Source organism: Ovis aries, chromosome 16 (assembly GCF_016772045.2).
Source record: "Ovis aries strain OAR_USU_Benz2616 breed Rambouillet chromosome 16, ARS-UI_Ramb_v3.0, whole genome shotgun sequence".
Classification (NCBI taxonomy): domain Eukaryota; kingdom Metazoa; phylum Chordata; class Mammalia; order Artiodactyla; family Bovidae; genus Ovis; species Ovis aries.
In genome coordinates this window covers 7547815-7570380 of record NC_056069.1, presented here as the reverse complement: position 1 = coordinate 7570380, position 22566 = coordinate 7547815, and the positions used below count along the sequence as shown (strand labels likewise).

At 45.2% G+C, this 22566-nt stretch overlaps 1 long non-coding RNA gene across 1 annotated transcript; it reads left to right on the top strand.

Annotated features, from left to right (window-relative positions):
- Positions 1-20806: 20806 nt before the first annotated feature.
- Positions 20807-22360, top strand: LOC121816796 (uncharacterized). Its single transcript, XR_006056489.2, has 2 exons — positions 20807-20951; positions 21960-22360. It is a non-coding gene; the product is annotated as an uncharacterized LOC121816796 (long non-coding RNA).
- The last annotated feature ends 206 nt before the right edge of the window (positions 22361-22566 follow it).

Here is a 22566-nt window from a genome sequence, read left to right as displayed (position 1 = left end):
GTAAGAGTATTAACTAGCTTAAGGCATTTGTTTATAATTGTGTAACAATGTTTCATGAATACATCTTTGAAAACTCACAGTGTTCTTTGAAGTTATGCTATCTTAACACTGGAAACATCCTCTGTAGCAGCTAAATCAGCCTGCAGACATCCTGTATATAGTATTGCAATCTTCTGCAATCCTTCTGAGTGAAGAGGGTAAGTGACAACAGAACCCTTCCAACTTCTCAGAGGAGGGAGAGGAGATGGCTCACGTGTACCTAACTCCTCATGTGAAGAAGTCAGTATGTGCTGGAGGTAAATGAGGGTTTAATATTTGACCAGGATGGTTCTCAACCTAAGGTGCACCATAAAATAATCTGGGGAGCTTTTAAAAATAAATGCCAGTGACTGGGGTCCCCCTGGACCAATTAAATATGAGCCTCTGGGGTGGGATCTGGGCAGTGGTACTTAAAAAAAAAAAAGTCTTTATTGAATTTGTTACAATATTGCTTTTGTTTTGGTTTTTAGCCATGAGACACGTGGGAGGTTAGCTTCCTGACCAGGGATTGAACCCTCACCCCCTGGATTGGAAGGCAAAATCTTAACCACTGGGCCACCAGGGCCGTTTCAGTGGTCTTTTCTTAAAGCTATGAGAACCACTGGGCTGGGAGGGTTTCTCAGGCCCTCCTTTTGTTCACCTGACTTATGGATGAAAGTAGAAGGGAGAAAATGCTCCAAAATGGGACAAGTGGTCACCCCGGTGAGCCTTGATGAGAAGAGACAGTGGAAGGGGTGAAAGGCCTCTGGCCCTAGGACCACTGGCCTCGGACCAGGAGCACCTCCACCTGACTGGTCTGTACACAGGTCCCACCCACTAGTTTGGTTCTCTCTTCTTGTCATGAGGATCTCAAGCGTCTCATGATCTAGAACCCAGTTTTCTTTGATCTTGCCCTATCTTCTGGAGCCATGGGTCACACCCTACCTCCTCTCAGTACTGTTGTCAAGCTGGGATCGCTGGTTCCAGCCCCAGAGTTTCTGCTGGTTTTATCCTCACTAGCGTTCATTTGTTTATTTATCAACTCCACACATCTTCATCTTCACTAGCAAATTATCTGGTACCCGGCCTATGCAGGTAGAGAAGTAACCAGGTTTGAGGTTCCACGCTGGACCCTGAGGTTATGGTGCTACCTCTGTCCTGAACCTTAGTGATCATTTCTGTTGTCAAAGACTGGCTCACAGGATGCAGGCTGATGATGGGCTATAACAAACTCCCCCGAACCATCAGTGCTCAAGAAATGGAGGCTGTGATCAACCAACATGGTACATAGCCTGATAAAGGATGATGTCAACCAGTGCTACCCAGGGTTTGGAATCATCATGAGCTAGAAATGTCCTCTTTGATGCTAATCCTTTTTCCTGGGCCATGATTTCAAAGGAAAGGCATTATTTGGTATAATTTTTTTTTTTCACTGATCCTTTTCTTTGGGTCATGCAGACTGACTTTTTGCCACCATTTCTGTTGCTGAAGAGGTCTTCATCCAAAAGACATAAATAAATGAGGTTACGTTTTGTAGCATATCAGAGAAAGAACAGATCAAAATGCTCCCTTTCAGTGTGCCACAGGTTGATTATTTTATAACTGGAATAGATGCATGCCTTTAAAAGTTTTCAGGCCAGGGGCTTCTCTGGTAGTCCAAAAGACTGATCCTGGAAGGGTTTGGGGGCAGGAGGAGAAGGGGACGACAGAGGATGAGATGGCTGGATGGCATCACTGACTCGATGGACGTGAATCTGAGTGAACTCCGGGAGTTGGTGATGGACAGGGAGGCCTGGCGTGCTGCAATTCATGGGGTCGCAAAGAGTCGGACACGACTGAGCGACTGAACTAACTAACTAAGGGAACTAAGATCCCACATGTTTTGTGGATGAAAAACCAAAGCATAAAACAGAAGCAATATGGTAACAAATTCAATGAAGACTTTAAAAATGGTCCACGTTAAAAAAACAGTTTCCAGACCAAAGTTGACTCAGCCTTATCTTATGTGGGAAATTTCAAACTTCAGTGGGATAACTGTTCAGATAATTATTTACCCATGATAAATTCTAGCTCTAACTACAAAAGTAGGTGGGATTTTTAGCCTGAAACCAGGGAAAGGTAGGGCTTCCCTGGTGGCTCAGACGTTAAAGCATCTTCCTGGAATGCGGTAGACCCGGGTTTGATCCCTGGGTACGGAAGATCCCCTGGAGAAGGAAATGGCAAACCCACTCCAGTACTCTTGCCTGGAGAATCCCATGGAGGGAGGAGCCTGGTAGGCTAGAGTCCATGGGGTCACAAAGAATCCGACACGACTGACCGACTTCACTTTCACTTTAAGGAAAGGTAGCAGAGTCCTACCTTCATGATGAAGAAATGTTTATCTCATGATAAGACTTCAGACTTGACACCTGCACATCAGAGCATATAGCTCACTTTGCTTTCCAACCCATGGACCAGTCTCCAGATTTTGTCTAAGGATTAGCAGAAAAAAATGAGTTCTTGAGAGCGAGTGTCTCTGAGTCATGCTAAACACCCATTCCTCTAGGCTGTCTGAGCTCTATCTGTATGTTAAGATAAATCACCTGAAAGCTATGGATCTGGACCACATTAGCGAAACTCCCCAAAGAAATATCTTCACTGAGTTATGACTTAATGCACAGCTTGCCTCCGGTGTTCGTTGCAGGTTGGTGGAAGAAATGGCTGGAAGAAAATCATTTCTGCATCTTCTACAGAAGCCATTTTCATTCTATCCTGTCATTTATATAAAAATCAATTCAACAAAAACCGCTAAGAATTTACTGCCAGGAGAAAACAAATTCTACCAAAGAACTTGCACACTTCCCGGGTCAGACACAAAAGTGTAAAACTCAACATCTCTCTGCTTTTCCTCTGATTGCTGTGAGTCTTAAAGCTCACCTCAGGGTCACTCATGGCAAATCTTGGGTCTTGGATGTGCTTCTCTCCTCTCCCTTCTAATTTCTAGCCTTCTAGCCTTCTTGATCCTTATTTTCGTGGTTCTGTTACGTGTGTCTTCTTTTGTAAATGGGTGACTGTGGAAGTGGGCTGAAGCATCCCTGCCTCACTGCTTGACCTTCCTGACTTGTAGCTCTTGTCTCCCCAGAGGCAGGTCCCGAGGGAGCACGATGCGAATAGTGTGGATATTGATAGGGTTTGGGACTGCCCACAGGAGCTGCAGTGGGGAGTTCTAAGCACCGTGGGGATATTGTTCTCTGAATTAGAGAGACTGAGAGTGCTAAGTGTGCTAAGCAGTGTGCTAAGCGATGGGACTCTTGAAGACAAACTTGTGGTCTGGAGTCAAAACCATCAGCTCTAAGACTCTGTTGACTAAAAATAACATGTGCTGAATTGTCCTCATAGTTCAAGGTCATCAAAGCAGTACTTATTACAGGAACATTCATTTTATTTCCTGCTCATGTACAAATCAAGTGTAAGAGACCAGATTACCATGTACTACTAGGTCAGCGGGTCCAGGGTTCAGGCACAGGTCGATTTCTAGTTACATGTAGCCCTTTATGCAAGGGGGCTGATGGTTGCAGGTGTGGAATATCTGGGTCAGAAACACAGGTCCTCTGTAGATTTCCCACCCCTTGTGGATCAAATGGAGGGGGGAAAAAGGAAGACCAACCTGAAGGACACGTGCAAAACCTTGGGCAACACAACAAGGCAGAAGGAAAGTTACCCTGGGGTAGAGGTAGAAATTCACCAACGGGAATTGAACTTGAAGTGAAGGCCGAATGTGATGAGAAGCAGGTAGAGCAGAGGGGCAGAGGATGGTTAGAGCTTTGGAAACTGAGAGCAGAAGTTAGGGGCTGAGGGCTTGCAGACAACAGTTTCAAACAGGGAAGTGAGAAGTAATTGCCAAAGAAAAAAGATGATGAATAGAGACACTAATTTTAAAAAAAACTCAGCAAAAGTCAATATGCATGGCTCTGGCAGGTAAGATCAAGAAAATGATCCTCAAAGAATGAGCAGGTATGTATAGGTTCTGTGGCATCGTTTTAAAACTGAATCAGTAAAATTCATCTTGCCAAGTTGTAAGACTATTTGAATTGTGTGAGCTCTAACTTTGGAACTGAATTTAGGTTTCTGTATAGATACAATGGAACCTTAAGTTTGAAAGAAAACTGGATCATTAATGGAGGTCAAGAGTAGTTTTGGACATCAAATGGTTCTTACAAAAGGACATTTTGATTTGTTATGTATAAATGAATCAGAAACACATGATACAATTTGTCTTGAAGCATAAAGATGTTTTCAAAGAATTAAGTCTGGGAAGTGCTGACACAATGCATTTGGTGATCTGATGGATAGAAGAAATGGAAAATAGAGTTTGAGACATTCTGCTCAACCCAAACCACTAACAGGATCTCATAATCCTCCTTTGTCATTTGGGGAGTAAGATTCCTGTTCTCTCTCAGTGACTGTATTTTGTTAACTTCACTGAATGACGCACTCTAACATCAGTCTGAAACGTTTTTAAAACTTCCTTATGCTTCTGAAAATGCTATTAATATTTCTTAATCTGAGGCTAGATCAGGGACCGTGCCTTACTCTGAGCCTACTTTAATACCTAACAGAATGTGTAGCTTTCCTCGCATCTCTTAGATAAGCACTTGTTCCATTCCTCTGTGATATATTGATTAGACGAGTGGCTTTGGTCATGCCTCTGGTGGCAAAGGCAGCCTGCTGCCCCCTGCTCTCTTTCTGGGGAGGGATGCTGAAGCATGGACAGTGCTGGCTCTGTCTCCACTGTGAAATCCCTGGTCCTGGTGATCTGGGCAGAATTATGGACATATGAGGGAGCCTGAGGTGGAGCTAGTGGTAAAGAATCCACCCACCAATACAGGAGACATCTGAGATGTGAGTTCGATCCCTGGGTTGGGAGGATACCCTGGAGAAGGAAATGGCAACCGGCTCCAGTATTCTGGAGAATTTCATGGACAGAGGAGCCTGGTGGGCTACAGTCCACAGGGTCACAGAGAGTCGGACATGACCAAGCACACGCACCCACGCATGTCTGAACACTAAGTTTTCCTCTGCCTCCATGCACTTGGGCTGCAATGCTAGCCCTCTTCACCCCAGTTGCCTAAACCTGCACCATCCGATAGAAATACAATGTGAGTCAAACATGTGAGTCCCATGTGTGACTTTAATTTCCTAATAGCAGCTGATTAATTTTAATATATTCTGCTTAATCCAATATATCTAAAATAGTACCATCTCAACATTTGATCAGTGCTAAACATTTATACATAAAATGCTTTAAATTTTAAAATTTGTATTAAGTCTTTGAAGTCCTATGTATAAATTTTCCACTTAGAGCCTACATTTCAAGTGCTCACTGGGCTCTTGTAGCTAGTGGTTGTTACCATCTTAGCACATTTCTGGGACTACATTTTAATACTGGTCTTGAAACTGTATCACTGATGGTGAGAGAAGAAATAAGACATTGGATTAAAAGAATGAAGAAGCTAACAAAAAGGAATTTTGTTCCTTTAAGAAACGTTTCTCAGAGTGCAACCAACAAACTTCCTGTGTCAAAAATCATCTGGAATACATTTTGTTTTTAATAACAATGCAGAGTCCTGGGTGTGACCCTAAAACTACCCAATCAAAACCTCTAAGGAAGCACCCAGGAAGCTGCATTTGTAAAGACCCCAGTCTCTTTCGCTTGTGTACTTAATCCTCTGGTGCCCAGAAGACGTCACATCCATGGGCCATTCTCTTCCCAGAGCAGCTCTATTTGCTGTGTCCCTAAAAACTGTTTTTAAATTTCCACCATAAACTACAATCAAGAACACATACATGCACACACAAATTTTTTAATTCTTTTGAAAACTCAGAGAATCTAAAAACTGGGGCCTGCTTTGCCACCTGGGAACAACTAGCTAGAGGTGACCAGTGGGCATTCCTAGAGTTAAGAGCTGGCTAGTTTGTGACTGCCCCCAGTGTGGCCCATTTCATTCCTCCGAGTTACATGCTAGCCCCCAAAGACTTTTCATATTTAATTTGATAGTAATTTTATGTTTATAGAAAAAGTGCAATGCTATCTGTGGTCAGAGATCTCTCCTACCCTCTTCGCTCAGCTCCCTCGGTGTTAACATCTTCCCTAATGATGGCACGTTTGTTGAAACTAAGACCTTAATATTGGTGTAAGGTTATTAACTAGACTGCAGACTTGGTTCAGAGTTACCATTTCTTCCACTTCTGCCCTTTTCTGTCCCAGGATCCAGTCGGAGATTCCTCATCGCATTGAGCCACTTAGAGCCTTCTGAGTTGACCCTCCTGGGTCGAGTGCAGTGGTCCTTAGCTGTCTGCTGCATGCCTCCTCTCTTCTGGACCTTACCAGGGTCCCCTCAGGCCCACCACGGCTGGGCGACTTGTCCCAAATGGTGGGCAACCCCAAACACACTTTATTGCCACCAGGGGCACTGGCTGTGCCTGACAGCCAAGGCCGTAAAACGGAAGAAAATCTCCTAGCATTCAGTGTGGGAAAAACTCGTGCCGGCGGTCCTGCAGGAACACCAGCGCTCACAAATGGCATGGCCAGGAGCACCATCTTCTAGCAGGTTGGGCGGCAGTGAGATATATCTGGGAAAATGATCATGTGTCTGTTGGGTTCAGGTGGGACTAGAAGCTGGTGGATTAGTGGCCACACAACTTTGTATGCAGGCCCTTTCCCCAAAGAGCTCCAGAACCCAGTGTCTTTTCAGTGTGTGGAAATGCTTAAGTACATCCCTTAACCTGAGTCTCCCATCCTGAGCGGTGAAAGTGAGACACACAGAGCTTTCACTCTCCTTTTCTGGCTCAGCTGAACCTGTAAATGCTCTTTCAGTCCAGTAGGACTAAACCTCTTGAGAAGGTGCTTTTTGTTTCTTGGCCAACCTTTCCTGGAGCAAAATTCCAATTTTGCAATGCCTGAAACCACTAGCTAGCATATATGCTGATTTGTCTTAAATGCAAGAGCAAATCCAATTAACAAATCCCCAAGGAACGGGCTGGAGCCAAGCCATTCTCCCAGGTGGAACCAGCTTTCCTTTAGCCCTGCCTCTTGGACTCTTCAACCCTGTCCTCTACATATAATCCATGGCCTGCCTGGGAGAATTTGGAGTCTCATACATCCATCTTCATGAGGTCTGGGGGCCAATGGCTAACATGTTCAAAGACTCTTTTTTTTCTTATCTTTATTATTTCCAGGGCTGTATCCCGCTAATTCTGACACTTGAAATAGTTCAATAAACAATTGAAAGCAAAGGCTTTTTGCACACAGTGAAGTTCTGGAAAGGAAGCCAGTTAAGATCACATAAAATCCAAACAAACTGAAATAACTCAAGGCTATCAATGGTTTGGTTTGGGCTACTGGATTGTTGCCATAAAATGTCTTCTATCTCAAGTAGCTGTTCGTGCAACCTGGAGTCAGTTTCCTGAATGACTGTCTGGCAGTTTAACCACTGGGTGTTGTTGTATCTTAAAGGTGATAAGACTTCCCAAGAATGCATGCACTGTTTATAGACAATACTCTGACTTTTAAAAGCATCAGTTCATTTCCAGTTTACCGGTTGGTACTTGTTCATCTTCAAACGGTCAGCTCTGCCTTGCACTCAACAAGAGAAAGACCTTAGAAAATAATAGCTCAGATTTGCAAGAGTCTCGGGTTTTCAAAATATTTTCAAACCTATGATTTCACTCTGTTCTCTCATTGGCCTTGATTGGGGGTGAATAACATGTAGATTGAGTATTATCATAATTTGTCAGAGAAGCTTCATTCCTAAAAGGCGTTAAGTAACTTTCCTAAAGTTATAAACCTTCCTAGCAACCGTAGGTCTGGAAAGAGAACAGCTAGGTTTGTCTCAAGACATCTGAGCCCTATTCTTCTGTCAGGGTGCCCCATGGGCCCCTTGGGCCTTTGTGATTTCTCCCTTCTTCCCAGCAAGATGCCTCACATGGGACACTTAAAGGTGTCGCCTATTCTAGAGCTGTTTGTATTTTAATGGAATTCAGAGCTTTAAAGTGAAGCTACAGCAGTAGACTTTCACAACAAACTGTGGAAAATTCTGAAAGAGATGGGGATACCAGACCACCTTACCTGCCTCCAGAGAGATCTGTATGCAAGTCAAGAAGCAACAGTTAGAACCGGACATGAAACAACAGACTGGTTCCAGATTAGGAAAGGAGTACGACAAGGCTGCATACTGTCACCCTGCTTATTTAATTTATATGCAGAGTACATCATGCGAAATGCAGGGCTGGATGAAGCACAAGCTAGAATCAAGATTGCCGGGAGAAATATCAATAACCTCAGATATGCAGATGACAGCACCTTTTTGGCAGAAAGTGAAGAGGAACTAAACAGCCTCTTGATGAAAGTGAAAGAGGAGAGTGAAAACGCTGGCTTAAAACTCAACATTCAAAAAGCTTAAGATCATGGCATCTGGTCCCATCACTTCATGGCAAATAGATGGGGAAACAATGGAAACAGTGACAGACTTTATTTTCTTGGGCTCCAAAATCACTGCAGATGGTGACTGCAGCCATGAAATTAAAAGACGCTTGCTGCTTGGAAGAAAAGCTATAACAAACCAAGGCAGCATATTAAAAATCAGAGACATTACTTTGCCGATAACAGTTCATACAGTTAAAGCTATGGTTTTTTCAGTAGTCGTGTGTGGATATGAGAGTTGGACCATAAATAAAGCTTAAGACCAAAGAATTGATGCTTTTAAACTGTGGTGTTGGAGGACTCTTGAGAGTTCCTTGGACTGCAAGGAGATCAAACCAGTCCATCCTAAAGGAAATCAGTCCTGAATATTCATTGGAAGGACTGATGCTAAAGCTGAAGCTCCAATACTTTGGCCAGCTGATGCAAAAAGCTGACTCATTTGAAACGATCCTGACGCTGGGAAAGACTGAAGGTAGGAGGAGAAGGGGATGACAGAGGATAAGATGGTTGAATGGCATCACTGACTCAATGGACATGAGTTTGAGCAAGCTCCAGGAGTTGGCGATGGACAGATATGCCTGGTGTGCTGCAGTCCATGGGGTCGCAAAGAGCTGGACACGACAGAGGGACTGAACTGAACTGAACAACAGTGGAATTCATAGCAAATCAGTGAATGGAAGCAGTGTCAGGGGACAGCCCCTCCTGGCTCTTTTGTTTTTTGTTTATTAGGAGATCAAACCAGTCAGTCCTAAAGGAAATCAACCCTGACTATTCATTGGAAGGACTGATGCTAAAGCTGAAGCTCCAATGCTTTGGCCACCTAATGCAAAGAAACGACTCATTGAAAGAGACCCTGATGCTGGGCAGGATTGAAGGCAGGAGGAGAAGGGGGTGACAGAGAATGAGATGGTTGGATGGCATCATCGACTCAATGGACATGAGTTTGAACAAACTCCAGGAGATAGTGAAGGACAGGGAAGACTGGCATGCTACAGTTCAGGGGGTCACAAAGCATCAGACGTGACTGAGCGACTGAACAACAAATTTGCATTTAGAGTCTGGGGACAGTGGAAAGGGCCTCCATTCATTCAAGAACTCAAGATAATTCTGGCTAGATACAGACTTGCTTGTTGTCAACCTTCCAGAACTGTATTTCAGCTCCAAAGTCGAGCTCAGTTTCCAAAGTCAGGGTCAGTGACAAGGCCTGATTAAAGAGCTTCTTAGATTTGTGCGACCAATTAGATTGAAGAAAACTAATTGTCCAAGGAGTCTGTCAATTCCAAGTCAGTCTTTGTTTTATTTTTACTAGCTGGACAAACTCATTATACCATTGCTAAATAATTACTTCTCTGCTAAAATGAAAAGTTAATATTTCTACTCTAATTCCAAAAACAATGCTTCCAACCAAACAATCAGAGTGTTGAAACTGGGAGAAAAAGAGAAAATTCCAGAAGTAGAATACATTTTACTCTCTTAATTTCTTGTAGAGGCAGTTCTCATTGTCTGCCTATCTCCCTCCCTCTAGGGGTTTTCCGTAGGTCTTTGTTTTCCTAAGACCTCTGAGTACCTGAGGTCCCACTGATGTCTCTTCCTCCCAGAAGTGTTTTGAAGACCTTGGGGGTGGGGGTGGGCCCTGCATCTCTCCTGCAGAAGCTAGTGGCCCTCATGTGGTTTGCATGTGTTCCTAATGACATGCTCGGAGTGGGTCAGCCAGTACCATCTGGGGCGCCCAGAGCAGTGTCTGGGAGCCTGTGACAACTCAATCCCAGGCCAGAGGACAGGGGAATATATTGGATGATTGCAATTCCCTTTCAGGCAGAGAGACTCTCTGGCATTAGAGTGTCCACATCTGCTAAACTCATTATAGTCCCTGCTCCTCATGAGTATTATAATAAGAAGAGCCATCAATCTGGCTAAATCACAGCTCCTTTCTGGCCACTATGCTCCAGTCTGATCTGGTCTGTGCTGCCTAACCACATGTTAGTGTGTGTCAGGCTCTAGTGGGGGCTCCTGGCCAGCCTTCCCCCTGCCTATGAGAAGTCAAATCTGACAGTCCCTGAAAAGTCAGAGGCTTCATATCACCCTGGGTGTTAATTGCTGGGAAAAGGACCTGTATTCTGAATTTAGCACATCTGGCCCCTAAAATGTCATGTCTATACCAGGGCATCTCAATCCTTAGAATGCATAAAAGTTACGTGGAAAGTTTATTTAAACATCATTCTTGAGCCCCACTCCCCATGAATCAGATTCAGTGGGTCTGGGGAGGCACCTGGGAATCTGATGATCACACTTTGAGTAATATTGTTATATCTCCTTGCAACAAAACGTGTGGCCCCCATACCACCAGCATTGTTGTCACCTGGGAACCTATTAGAACTACAAGTACTAGTTACCACTCAAATCCACTGAATCTGAATTTATTTTTTAATAAGGACATTCTTTGCACCTTAAAGTTTGACATTCACTGGTCCATACCATTCATTTTGCGCTAAACACAGAGTGCCATATCATGGACTAGGAAAATCATTAGTTCAGACGCTCTAGGTCCTTGTCTTCAAAATGCAAGGACTTCTATTGTGTGCCGTGCCTAGTCACTCAGTCGTGTCTGACTCTTTGTGACCTTATGGACTGTAGCCCACCAGGCTCTTCTGTCCATGGGGATTCTCCAGGCAAGAATACTGGAGTGGGTTGCCATGCCCTCCTCCAGGGGATCTTCTCAACCTGGAATTGAACCCCAGGTCTCCTGCATTGCAGGTGAATTCTCTGCTGTCTGAGCCACCAGGGAAGGCCATTTATTAGGCTGGTGTAAAAGTAATAGCGGTTTTAGACTCTGAATTTTAAATCATTATAACTAGGTTTGAACACATCTTTATTAATCAAAATAGGAACCATTACAATCAACACAATTTTTGCCAACAAGAAATAAGTTTATTTATTCCTGTAGCAAAAATAATCCATGCTTCAAGATTCACTGAACTCTTGGAAAATATTTTATGCGTCCTACTGGTTGTGGAAGCATTTTCACTGCAAAAAGTTGTTGAGATGCTTAAAGAAGTAGTAGTCAGTTGGCCTGAGATGAGGCGCAGATAGCAAATGAGGCAAAACTTCGTAGCCCAATTTATTCAGCTTTTGAAGTACTGGTTGTACGACGTGCAGCGGGGCAGTGTCAAGGAGAACTGGGCCCACTCTGTTGACCGATGCTGGCTGCAGGTGTTGCAGTTTCCAGTGTATCCCACTGATTTGCTGAGCATACTTCTCAGATGCAATGGTTTCACTGGGATTCAGAAAGCTGTAGTGGATCAGACAGGCAGCAGACCACCAAAGAGTGACCATGAGCCTTCTTTGGGTGCAAGTTCAGCTTTCAGAAGTGCTTGGCGTTTCTTCTTGGTCCAACCACTGAGCTTGTCATCACTGGTTGTTGTATAAAACCCACTTTTCATCACACATCATAAACCGATGGAGAAATGGTTCCTTGTTATTGCATGCGATAAGAGAAGATAACACTTCAAGATGATTTTTCGGATTTGTGGTCAGCTCACAAGACACCCATTTGTCGAGCTCTTTCGCCTTTCCAGCTTGCTTCATGTGCCAAATGACCATAGAATGGTCGATGTTGAGTTCTTGGGCGACTTCTCATGAAGTTGTAAGAGGATCAGTTGGTTGTTGTCAGCTTCTGATGGTGGGCTACTATGCACCTCATTTCAAGGTTCTCGTCTCCTCTGCAAAGCTCCTTGAACCACCACTGCACTGTACGTTCATCAGCCACTCATGTTGCCATTGTTCATGTTGCCAGTTGTCTCTGCTGCTCGATGATCCATTTTGAACTTGAATAAGAAAATTGCTCAAATTTGCTTTTTATCTAACATCAATTCCCTAATCTAAAATACATATACAGTAAATAGCAAGGCATAAGTCATTAGCAAAAAGCCTAAAGCAAGAAACATACTTTAAATTGATCTATATAACAGCCACGTTTATTTAAGAACATATTCCAATATCAAATGACAAACTTCAACAGTGCAAACCCGCAATTACTTTTGTACCAACCTAATGTATTGCTTTGGTTTATCAACTGTCTATGGATACCTGTGTCTTTCCCCCAAATTGTAATAACCTCAAAAGGCAGAGGTCATGTCTTAAAATCCTTGCACAAAATATCCTGCTTGTAGTAGACATGTATCAAGCATTCATCAGTCAACTGGTTGATTGTGACAACACTGCATAGACATCACATAAAAGGAAGGTATGGTCTCTGTTTCATTCATAAAGAAAGCTGTATTACCAGCTGTCATCTGTGTTTAGTTTTTCATGTAAATTTACAAAACAGAAAGCTGAATAACAATGTCAGATTTAGTGTCTAAACTCTCACTGGCATAACCCCCATGTTCCAAGGCTGTGTTTATGGAGAAGGTAGCTACAGTAAATAAAGAGTTGGCTGGGAAGCCCTTGTTCCTCTCAACTCCATCCAGTGCTGTATTTGAAAAGTTTTACTTCAAGGAATGATGTAAACTCTAAATCAGGAGAACTTTAAATACAAACAAGCAAAAATCCAGTCAAACACAGTAACTGCTTTTGTCATCGGTCATTCCAAATAGATTAGTTTATCATTCTTTCGGCATTTTAGTAAAGGGAAAAGGCCTCATCAAACCTTCATGCTTGAGTGAGAAATATCTTTCAGTACTAGCTGGCTTGCTCTCACCTAAAGTTGGAGACTTGGCTCTTCCTTGCCCCTGGGGGCTGAGAGGAACAAAAACATAACAACAAATGTTTCATCAGTGGCCTACTAGGATTCAGTGTGGCCCACAGCACAGTGTGGTCCACCAGCAGCATCAGCATCTCCTGGGAGCTCCTTGGAGAGGTAGAATTTAAGGTCCAAGCCCAGATCTATTGAGTCAGAATCTGCTTCCCAGAGATTTGTGTGAGCCCTGAAAAAAGAGAATAACTGGCATAGAGGGGCTCTGTAAGGGCAAGATACAACATTAAAGTCAAGATCTCAGTGATAAAAAGAAGGAGCCTGCTATTTGCCTGGTCAGGAGCAGAGCAGTCAAGCACAGGAAATAAAGTTTATTGGCCCAAGACCTCAACTGGAGAGAAGAGGAAGAAGGCCAGTGTGGTTGCAGCAAGCACGAGAGAGCCAGATGGTAAGAGAAGTAAAAGTCAGAAATAGGAGACTGATCTATTATTCAAGAAGGAGTCTGTCCTTCCTTGAAGGCGCTGTTGGGAGATGGATTTTTTTCAGAGAGCAAAACAGGGCACTGATAGATTTCAGGCAGGGGAGAATCTTGATCTGATTCAGATTTGGGATATGCTTTTGAGATAAAAATCCTCAGACTTAGTTGATTAATTGGATGTGGGGTGGGACTTGAGCGAGTCGAGTATGATAAAACAGAGCTTGAGAAGAATTCCTTGATTTTTGGAAGATTATGAAACAGCGGGTAGCAATTAGTCAACTCCATTTCAACTGTCTTCACTAACTGGAGAAGGCAATGGCACCCACTCCAGTACGCTTGCCTGGAGAATCCCATGGAGGGAGGAGCCTGGTAGGCTACAGTCCATGGAGTCCCAAAGAGTCGGACACGACTAAGTGACTTTGCTTTTCACTAATCAAGGTCATTTTAAGACCTAACTGCCCCTAAGTGCATGTGGCCTAAACAAGAAGAGGTTTGCCCAAGTCGTTTTCCAGGAATTGGAGTCGGCTGTGTCTAGCTGAAGCTGAGCTGGTTAAGACTGGATCGGACCATGAGCCTCCAACTGGGCATGCGTGAGTGTCTTTCTGTGACTTTTGACATCAGAGGGCTGAAACTCCACCCTCCGATTGCGCTAAGCGCCTCCATTTTAGAATGTGCTGCTCCCTGGAGCTTAGTTACACCTGAGCAGAATGGTGACTATTGCAGCTTTTCCCAATCCTTTCCCCATCCTCCCCACGCCGGAGACCACGCTACATCTTTACTCACGATTCTATAAACACCCTTAGTCCTTGACTTGGCAGAGGTGGGTATGAGTTTTGTTCTGCTGTCTTCTCCGTTGCTGCCAAAGCTCAGTGTCTCAACAGTCTAGTTTGCTGCCTACCGGGGAAAACAATCCTGATTACAGCACTACTTGTTAAGATGGGGATACTAGAGGAAGAGAGTGTGGAGTGGAGGCAAGGGAGCGGAATGGAAAGCTAAACTTCAGGTGCTATGAGACGTCCACATCGGGGGGGACTTGGCAGCTGGATAGCAAATCTGAAGATGAAGGCAGAGAAGACCCAGAGATATGAGCCTGGAGTCTCTAGACTCCCAGCTGCCAGGCTGTCTTCAGTTTTTAAGTTGCAGGCAAAGGGCCCCTCGGCAGACTGTCAAAAACCTAGTTCCAGTGACGTTAAGTCATTCTCGGTGTTATCCTCGGTATTCTCCAGGAATACAGAAGCTCTATCTTTCCACAGGGCCATGAAGCCAATAGTTAACAGTGCTTGGGACTTACTTAGAAGTAAACAGAGATAGACTGAGCATGCAACATTTTGAAATCCTGTTTATCCTTAATTTATCCATAGCTCCCCTAAGTGTGATTATTCACATTCCCAGACCAAAGCAAATTAGAATTGTTTGTGACCTTGTTTATTGTCTGTCTCTCTGGCTAGCAGGGCTACTCCGGGGGGCCTTCGTCTTGACCACTGTGGGCATATAGTAAACATTCAAAAATAGGCCTCGAATAAGCATGTGGTGCAAGGGAAGGTTTCTAGAGACAAGTACAGCAAGACAGTGACAAGTAAAGGTCTGGTATCTAGGGAATTGTTAGAAAAGCTGTTAGAGCTCAATAAATCTAAGACCCCAAGACATTTACCTAGGAATTTTCCCAGTGCAGCTTATAACTCACCAGACTCTGACGTCATTGCTTCTCTGTCGGGCAGTAAAATTATCCACGTTGATGGTGATGATGCTGAGTCATCAAGAAGAGATTGAAATATGTTCAGTCACTAGATTTAAAATGGCAAGAAATATGAAATCTTTAAAGTCTCTTTTTTAAAATAGTGGTTGAGATGAATATTTTGGACCTGAAGTCTTAGGATAACCCAACAACACATATAAGTGGAAAACGTTATCACCCTCTGATACTATCTGTATAAAAGAGGCAAACCGCCCTGTTCTTCATAAACAATTACCTTCTGCAAACCGTAGTCAATTTATGTTTGTGATGAGTACATGGTTCTAATTACCTTGCAATGTCACTGAAGATGAACAAAACTCTTTTGGAAAAATTGCAGGCTCTTATTCTGTGCTAATGAGGGCATTCTCCTTCTGAACATGGTTACCACAACAAACAGAAGAAGGCTGGAGGTATCTGCCAGAGAGTAAACATAAGCAAAACCCCTCCTGAGGATCGCCAAGGAAAGGGATGGAAACCATGTGCGTAATTCCCCCTGGAAAGCCTGGCTGAGGCAGCCAGGAGCACAAGCTGTGTTCATGTGAGTCCCGGGCTGGGAGCAAAGCTGCATGTGCCTTGCACACGGTGGGCGCTCAAGGAGAGCACCCACAGGAGAGGACAGATACAGACGCTTCTTTCCTGCTTTGGAAGGGTGAGGATTAGAGCTAGGGTGCAGGCACTTTCAGTCCTGTGAGCTTTTTCATCTGAAGGCGTCAGAATGGGTGTGTTAAGACGTCATCTCTGAAGAAACTACCTAAAACTTTGTCATCATGGAAATATTGAGCTGGGATGATGGTCAGTGCCAGGCTGTGTGGGCACGTGCCATCACCTCAGGCATGTCTGACTCTTTGCAACCCCTGTAGGGATTGTAGGCCTGCCAGGCTCCTTTGTCCATGGGATGTTCTGGGCAAGAATACTGGAGCAGGTTGCCATTTCCCCCTCCAGGCGATCTTCCTTACCCAGGGTTCAAACACATGTCTCCTGCATTGGCAGATGGATGGATTCTTTACCACTGAGCCACCTGAGTAAGTGAGTGAGTGACAGTCGCTCAGTCGTGTCCGACTCTTTGCAACCCCATGGACTGTCCATGGAGTTCTCCCAGCCAGGATACTGGGGTGGGTAGCCTTTCCCTTCTCCAGGGGATCTTCCCGAGCCAGGAGTCGAACCAGGGTCCTCCTGCATTGTAGGCAGATTATTTACCAACTGAGCTATCAGGGAAGCCCCTGAGCCACCTGGGAAGCCCCCTAATGCCAGGTTGAAAAGCCAAAGTGAAAGTCACTCAGTCGTGTCCAACTCTTTGCGACCCCATTGACAATAGAGTCCATGGAATTCTCCAGGCCAGAATACTGGAGTGGGTAGACATTCCCTTCTCCAGGGGATCTTCCCAACCCAGGGATCAAACCCAGGTCTCCCACATTGCAGGCAGATTCTTTTTAAAAAAAATTATTTATTTTTTAATTGAAGGGAAATTGCTTTACAGAATTTTGTTGTTTTCTGTCAAAGCTCAACATGCATCAGCCATAGGTATACATATATTCCCCCCTTCTTGAACCTCCCTCCCCATCCTACCAGAGAAGGCAATGGCGCCCCACTCCAGTACTCTTGCCTGGAAAATCCCATGGACAGAGGAGCCTGGTAGGCTGCAGTCCATGGGGTCGCTAAAAGTTGGACACAACTGAGCGACTTCACTTTCACTTTTCACTTTTGTGCACTGGAGAAGGAAATGGCAACCCACTCCAGTGTTCTTGCCTGGAGAATCCCAGGGACGGGGGAGCCTGGTGGGCTGCCGTCTATGGGGGTCGCACAGAGTTGGACATGACTGAAGCGACTTGGCAGCAGCAGCAGCCCCATCCCACCCCTTCAGGTTGATACAGAGCCCCTGTTTGAGTTTCCTGAGATATACAGCAAATTCCTGTTATCTAGCTATTTTACATATGGTAGTATAAGTTTCCATGTTACTTTCTCCATACACCTCACCCCTCCTCCCCTCTCTCCATGTCCTAAGTCTATTCTCTAAGTCTGCTTCTCCATTCAGTTGGGTCACTTAGTCGTGTTCGACTCTTTGCAACCTCATGGACTGCAGCACACCAGGCTTCCCTGTCCATCACCAACTCCTGGAGCTTGCTCAAACTCATGTCCATTGAGTGCATTATGCAGGCAGATTCTTTACCAGTTAATGCCAGGTTAGCACAGATGAAAGAAAGCTTCTCTTGAAAGATGCTTACTAAGTTCTCCTCAGTAGCATTAGTCACAACACACACACACACACGCACACACACACACACCTGAGTGCTGAGACTGTTCTACTGCAGGCAATCTAGGCTTCATTTGGGGGCTGTAGGTGAGATATGGGTTTGAGAAGCAGTTGTTTATTTCTGTCTCACCTTTTGACAGTATTTGTTAGCAGTTTGAAAGTTCAAATGTTTGAGGTCTAGGCCCATTGGACAGCACAGGGATGTGTGTTTCCCAGCATCCCTGCCAGGCTGGCGGTAGGTATAAGCGTGCACGTAATATGCAGTTCAGAATGACTACACCTCTAGCCACAGTGACTCACTGAAATCAAAAACTGAATCTCCTGAAGAACTACATCTAGGGGGAAAAGATCTGTCAACTCCCAATAAAAGAGGCCCACTGGAGCATGAGCTATAATCATAATAAAAGCTAATGATAATCCGCAGTAAAACTTTATAGAGAACTTCTGTGTTAGCACAATGTTAAACCATCTTAACGGACCATCTCGTCTAAACTCCATGGCCCCTCGCAGAAGGTGCGATTAGCTCTGCGCTGGCAGCTGGGGAGATAGGGAAGCCAGGGAGAAGGCTCCGGCAGCAGTTCAGGTGAGAGAGAAGGGCAAGAGTGGGCGGGGAGGCTTGGAGAGGAGGACACTTTCCTGAGGTCTCGGGACAGCAGCTGGCTGGGGCAGCACGCACTCCCACGGCCTCCCTGTGGGGGGCCCTGGCTGGGCTCTTGGTGGGCTCCAGGATTGTATACTGAATGCGTCAGCCCCCAAGCAGACCCCTAAGCTCACTGGAGCTAAATAAAGTGAAATATGGAAGACAGGTAATTAATAGGGCAAAGAGAGCCTTTTCAATTCTTCTCATAACAGCTGGGCCAAAATGTCAAGTTTTATACATATCAGAATATGGTGCTTTGAGTATTAAAATACCTCCAGATACACAGACATGTCTTTATGGTTACTCAGGAAAAGAAGTTTGATAAGAGAGAGCTACCACGCCCAGGAGTAAAAAAAAAAAAAAGTCTGAAACTCTAAACTTTTGTGAAGCTGGCTAACAGCCAAATGTCAGCATTTTTCACCTCTTTTCCCATATGGCAGGAGGCATTTCACACTGCTTTCCATAATTTCAATAAATCTGGTAAGTGATATGAGTACTCTGCATGCCAAGAGACATTTAATATGTGTATCAAAATAGATGTCTAGGTTGGCTTGTGACAAGAACCAGATTTCAGCAGCTGAAGTGAACAAATGTGGCCTGGCTCTGGCTCAGCGAATGGGTGCACAAGATTCAGGATCACTTTCTGCTTATTTTCTTTTTCCTTCAGTTTTTAGTTATGTTTCTTTTAGGTTTATTTATTCTCTAAAAAGCCTCTGACCATCTTGATAATTTCTTCTTATTAGCATTCCCTTCATTACTTAGAGCCTTACTGGGCACTGTTGCCAGCTGATGATAAGAGCAGGAAGACCCAGGAATTCATTCCTCCATCCACTCAATATTTAGTGAGCTCCAGCCCCATGCCAGAAATTGTTATAGGTACTGGGGACAATGTAGCGAGCAAAAGAAAGCTCCCTGCTCACGCAGAAAGGCTGACGATAAACAAGTGAGCAAGCTCGTGCAATATGTCAAGTGACGATGAATAAAGAAAACAGAGGATGGATAGGGAGTGACTGGATGTGTCAGAGTCCTCTGTGACAAAAACACCATTTTAGCAGAGACTATTTTAAAAAAAAAAAAAAGGAGCCTTGCTGGTGAGAGAGCATAGCAAGTGCAAAGGCCCTGGGATATAGACTTGTCAGAAAGCCCATGAGGCCAGACCAGTAAGAGAGAAGGTCAGAATTTGCTAGGCCTCATGGGCCCAACTAAGGACTTTCGAGTTTATTGAGTGAGATGGAAAGCTATTGGTGGGTTTTGAACAGAAAAGGGATGTGGGCTGACTTACATTTTCACAGTTTACTCTGGCTCCTGTTGGAGGATCTGCTGATTGTGGAGTGGGAGAAAGCAAGTAGGGAAGAGGGAGGCTTCTTGCAGAAGTCAGCCTAATGATGACAATGACTGGGGCTTTCTTGAAGGCAAGGACTACAGAGATTGCTGATAAGATGATGAGTGTGAGGGAAGTTAAATTTCACGTTTTTTTTTTTTTTTTAATTTTGGTTACAGCTACAAACTTGGCAATCGAAATGTATTGCCTGCAACAAAAAAGATGGTTATACCCCAGCTGACAGCCCATTTTGTGTGGTATTTTGCGCACATTTCAATCCATCAGCAGGGTGACTGGAGCCCAGAGTATGAGGCAACAGGGCCGTGCTGGCACTGAGCTCTCATCACAGGTTATTCTGGAGGGTCCCGAGGAGACTGTCCCTTTTAAGTTTCCATAAAGTAATTATTAAAGATGAAAATGGGTGGTTCTTCTCTGGAACTCTTTTAAAGGGGTGACTCTAATTTGCACCGTCCTGTTGTAACATGATCCCTATAGAAAAGTCAGGAAAGAGCAAGTCAATTTTCACATGAATTGACAAGATTGTCCATTTAGGCGTCAACTGGGCAAGCTAAGCTCTGTGGATAAGCTGCCTTTGTTTCTCCAGGGAATGACACTAGTTTTCCACGTGTTAAACAGTACAGAGGCGGAAGGAAGAAGAGGTGAAGACCTTTGCCACTGCTTGTCTACACCTTAAGCCCACTTAGAGGCTCGTTGTCCATTTTAACCCGAGCAAGTAGCCTGGAGCTCCTTCGAGGTGGGGCCTATATGCTAGTCATTTGCACGCAAGGTCGGTTGTCGTTCCAGCTGACTTTGATTTTCCCTCTGGGTGATTGAACACACTCCTCCTCTCTGGGCAATTACCATATGCTCAGGAGCAGATCTAAGCCAGGGGAACACGGAGAGAAGCCAGCAGCTCCTGGGGACCACTTCCCCTTCCCACCTCTGCTGACCTCTGCTACTGAGAACCAGAGCACAGGCTGCAGAAGGCCCATTGCCTGGTGGTCTCTGGCCCTTCTGATCTCCCAAGGAGGACTGTGAGTAGAACCGGAGGGCCCAGTCCCCGGAGCTTTCTTCTCTCCCCCAGTGAGGAGGGCAGAACAACACAGGGAGGGTACAGAGAGGAGTTCTTCCGAGGGAGCTTAGGATTTCGGCCTCGCAGACTCCTCCCTTGATCCACTTCATGCTTGTTTCAGGAAGTGCATACACAGAGAGACAGCGGCAGCAGCTTCAGAATGCCGTGGGGCAGCGCAGGGGGCTGGACCAGGATGCGGGAATGGGGGCTCGCTGGGGTACACCACACGCTGCTGGCATCGACTCCCAGTTGGTTCCTCTACACGTGGTCTTCTAGAACCAGGTATGGTGGCTTGAGGAAGAGATGACTGTGGTTGAGTCCTTGGGGCGGGGGCGCCTGGGAGGAGGTGGTGGGGAGAGCTCGCAGTGAACTCGGTGGCTCTGCCCCTCTGGACCTTAGTGAGACTACATGGATCTCAGAGACCTTTGCCCTTACCTGGGCAGACATGAAATAGATGCAAGGGACTTCTGTAACCTTTCGCTAAGCATCCCAGGGGGAAGCTCTAAGAACACCTAATCACCAGGTCACATACTAATAATGCAACCCAAGTGTCTGCCTTCCTGATAACTTGCAGGTCTTCTCACTTTGAGGTCCTTAATGTTCGAATGCAGCGGCTTGATCTTTCCCCTTCTGACATACTGTGGCAGTCCAGACCCACCCATTCCCCGTTTCCTTCTTTTCTCCAGCATCCTTTCTAGAAGCGGGGTGGTGTTCCATCTAGTCCTGAGACGGTTCACACTGCCCTGGTTCTCTGCTGGCTCCTGGCTCCAAGGCATCATTCTTGGCTCCTATAGCTCCTGTCCTCACTTGGCACCACTTCTGCCAACTCTAGCCTCAGCTGCTCTTCCTTCATCCCTCAAGACACCACTCAGTAAGGTATCCTGAAAGGCAGACACTGCTACAAAGTTCTGACGGTGAAGAAGGGAATTACATTGCAGGAAAATAAAAAAGTCCAAAACACAAGAGGCTTCAAGTGAACCACCCCGTTTTTCAGCTCAGGCTCCCTGTCCTGAAGCTTCTCTCTCCTGAGAACCTTCTCCATTCCACTTTGTCACTTGTCCTGGACTGCCTGGAAAAGCCAAAGTTCTGTTAGTGTAGTGAGAAAAACAATTAAGTTCTCTGGTTCAACTTGGACTAGGCTCTAGCCCAAGGAGGCCAGGAGTGTTCATTGCCCGTGACCACGGCTCATTAAGGTCATGGTGGACGTGGAATAAAGGGCCTGTCTTGCCAGACTCGCAGCATGTGCTCTGAACCACTACCCCACACTGCCTATTTCCCCTCCCTTTCCAGGCTCAGCAGGGAAATGCAGAGACAACAAAGGAAAGCGGAGGAGGAAGCTCTCTCCCCCCAGCTCTCTCCAGAAGGCAGAAGTTGCTGAGCAGAAGCAAACATTGCATCCAAAGGAACAGACCCCATGCCTGCACATCCTCATTAGCTCTCTGCCTGGACCTTTATTTGCCACAACTCCAGCCGTGGTCAGAGCAAGAGATCAGACCAAGTCTGGCTCTAGTGTCTCTTGTAGGAACTGCTTGGGGGCCCAGACAGCTCCCGCTGAGCTGCTAAAGTCCTAGCATTGGTCACATCCCCTCTGTGGTTACCAGGGCTGCCAGCAGTGTCCTGCTGAATTGTTCCCTGGACTTTCTCTGCTCAGTTCCTGTGCTCCAGCTCTGAGTTTATAAATGTTTACCATACACAGACTGAGCAAATGTTTACAGTGGACCTTTACACAGAACCCAGGAAAGCTCCCTTTTAATCCAGAAAAGTGTCCTGGCAAAAGGAAAAAAAAAAAAAAAAGCCCAAAGTGTTCGACGTGTGCCCAGTGGCTGCCTGCTGCCTGCACCCCGACTGGCTTTTTGTAAAGGCAATGGAGGCCCAGCTGCAACAAAGTGTCTGTCTG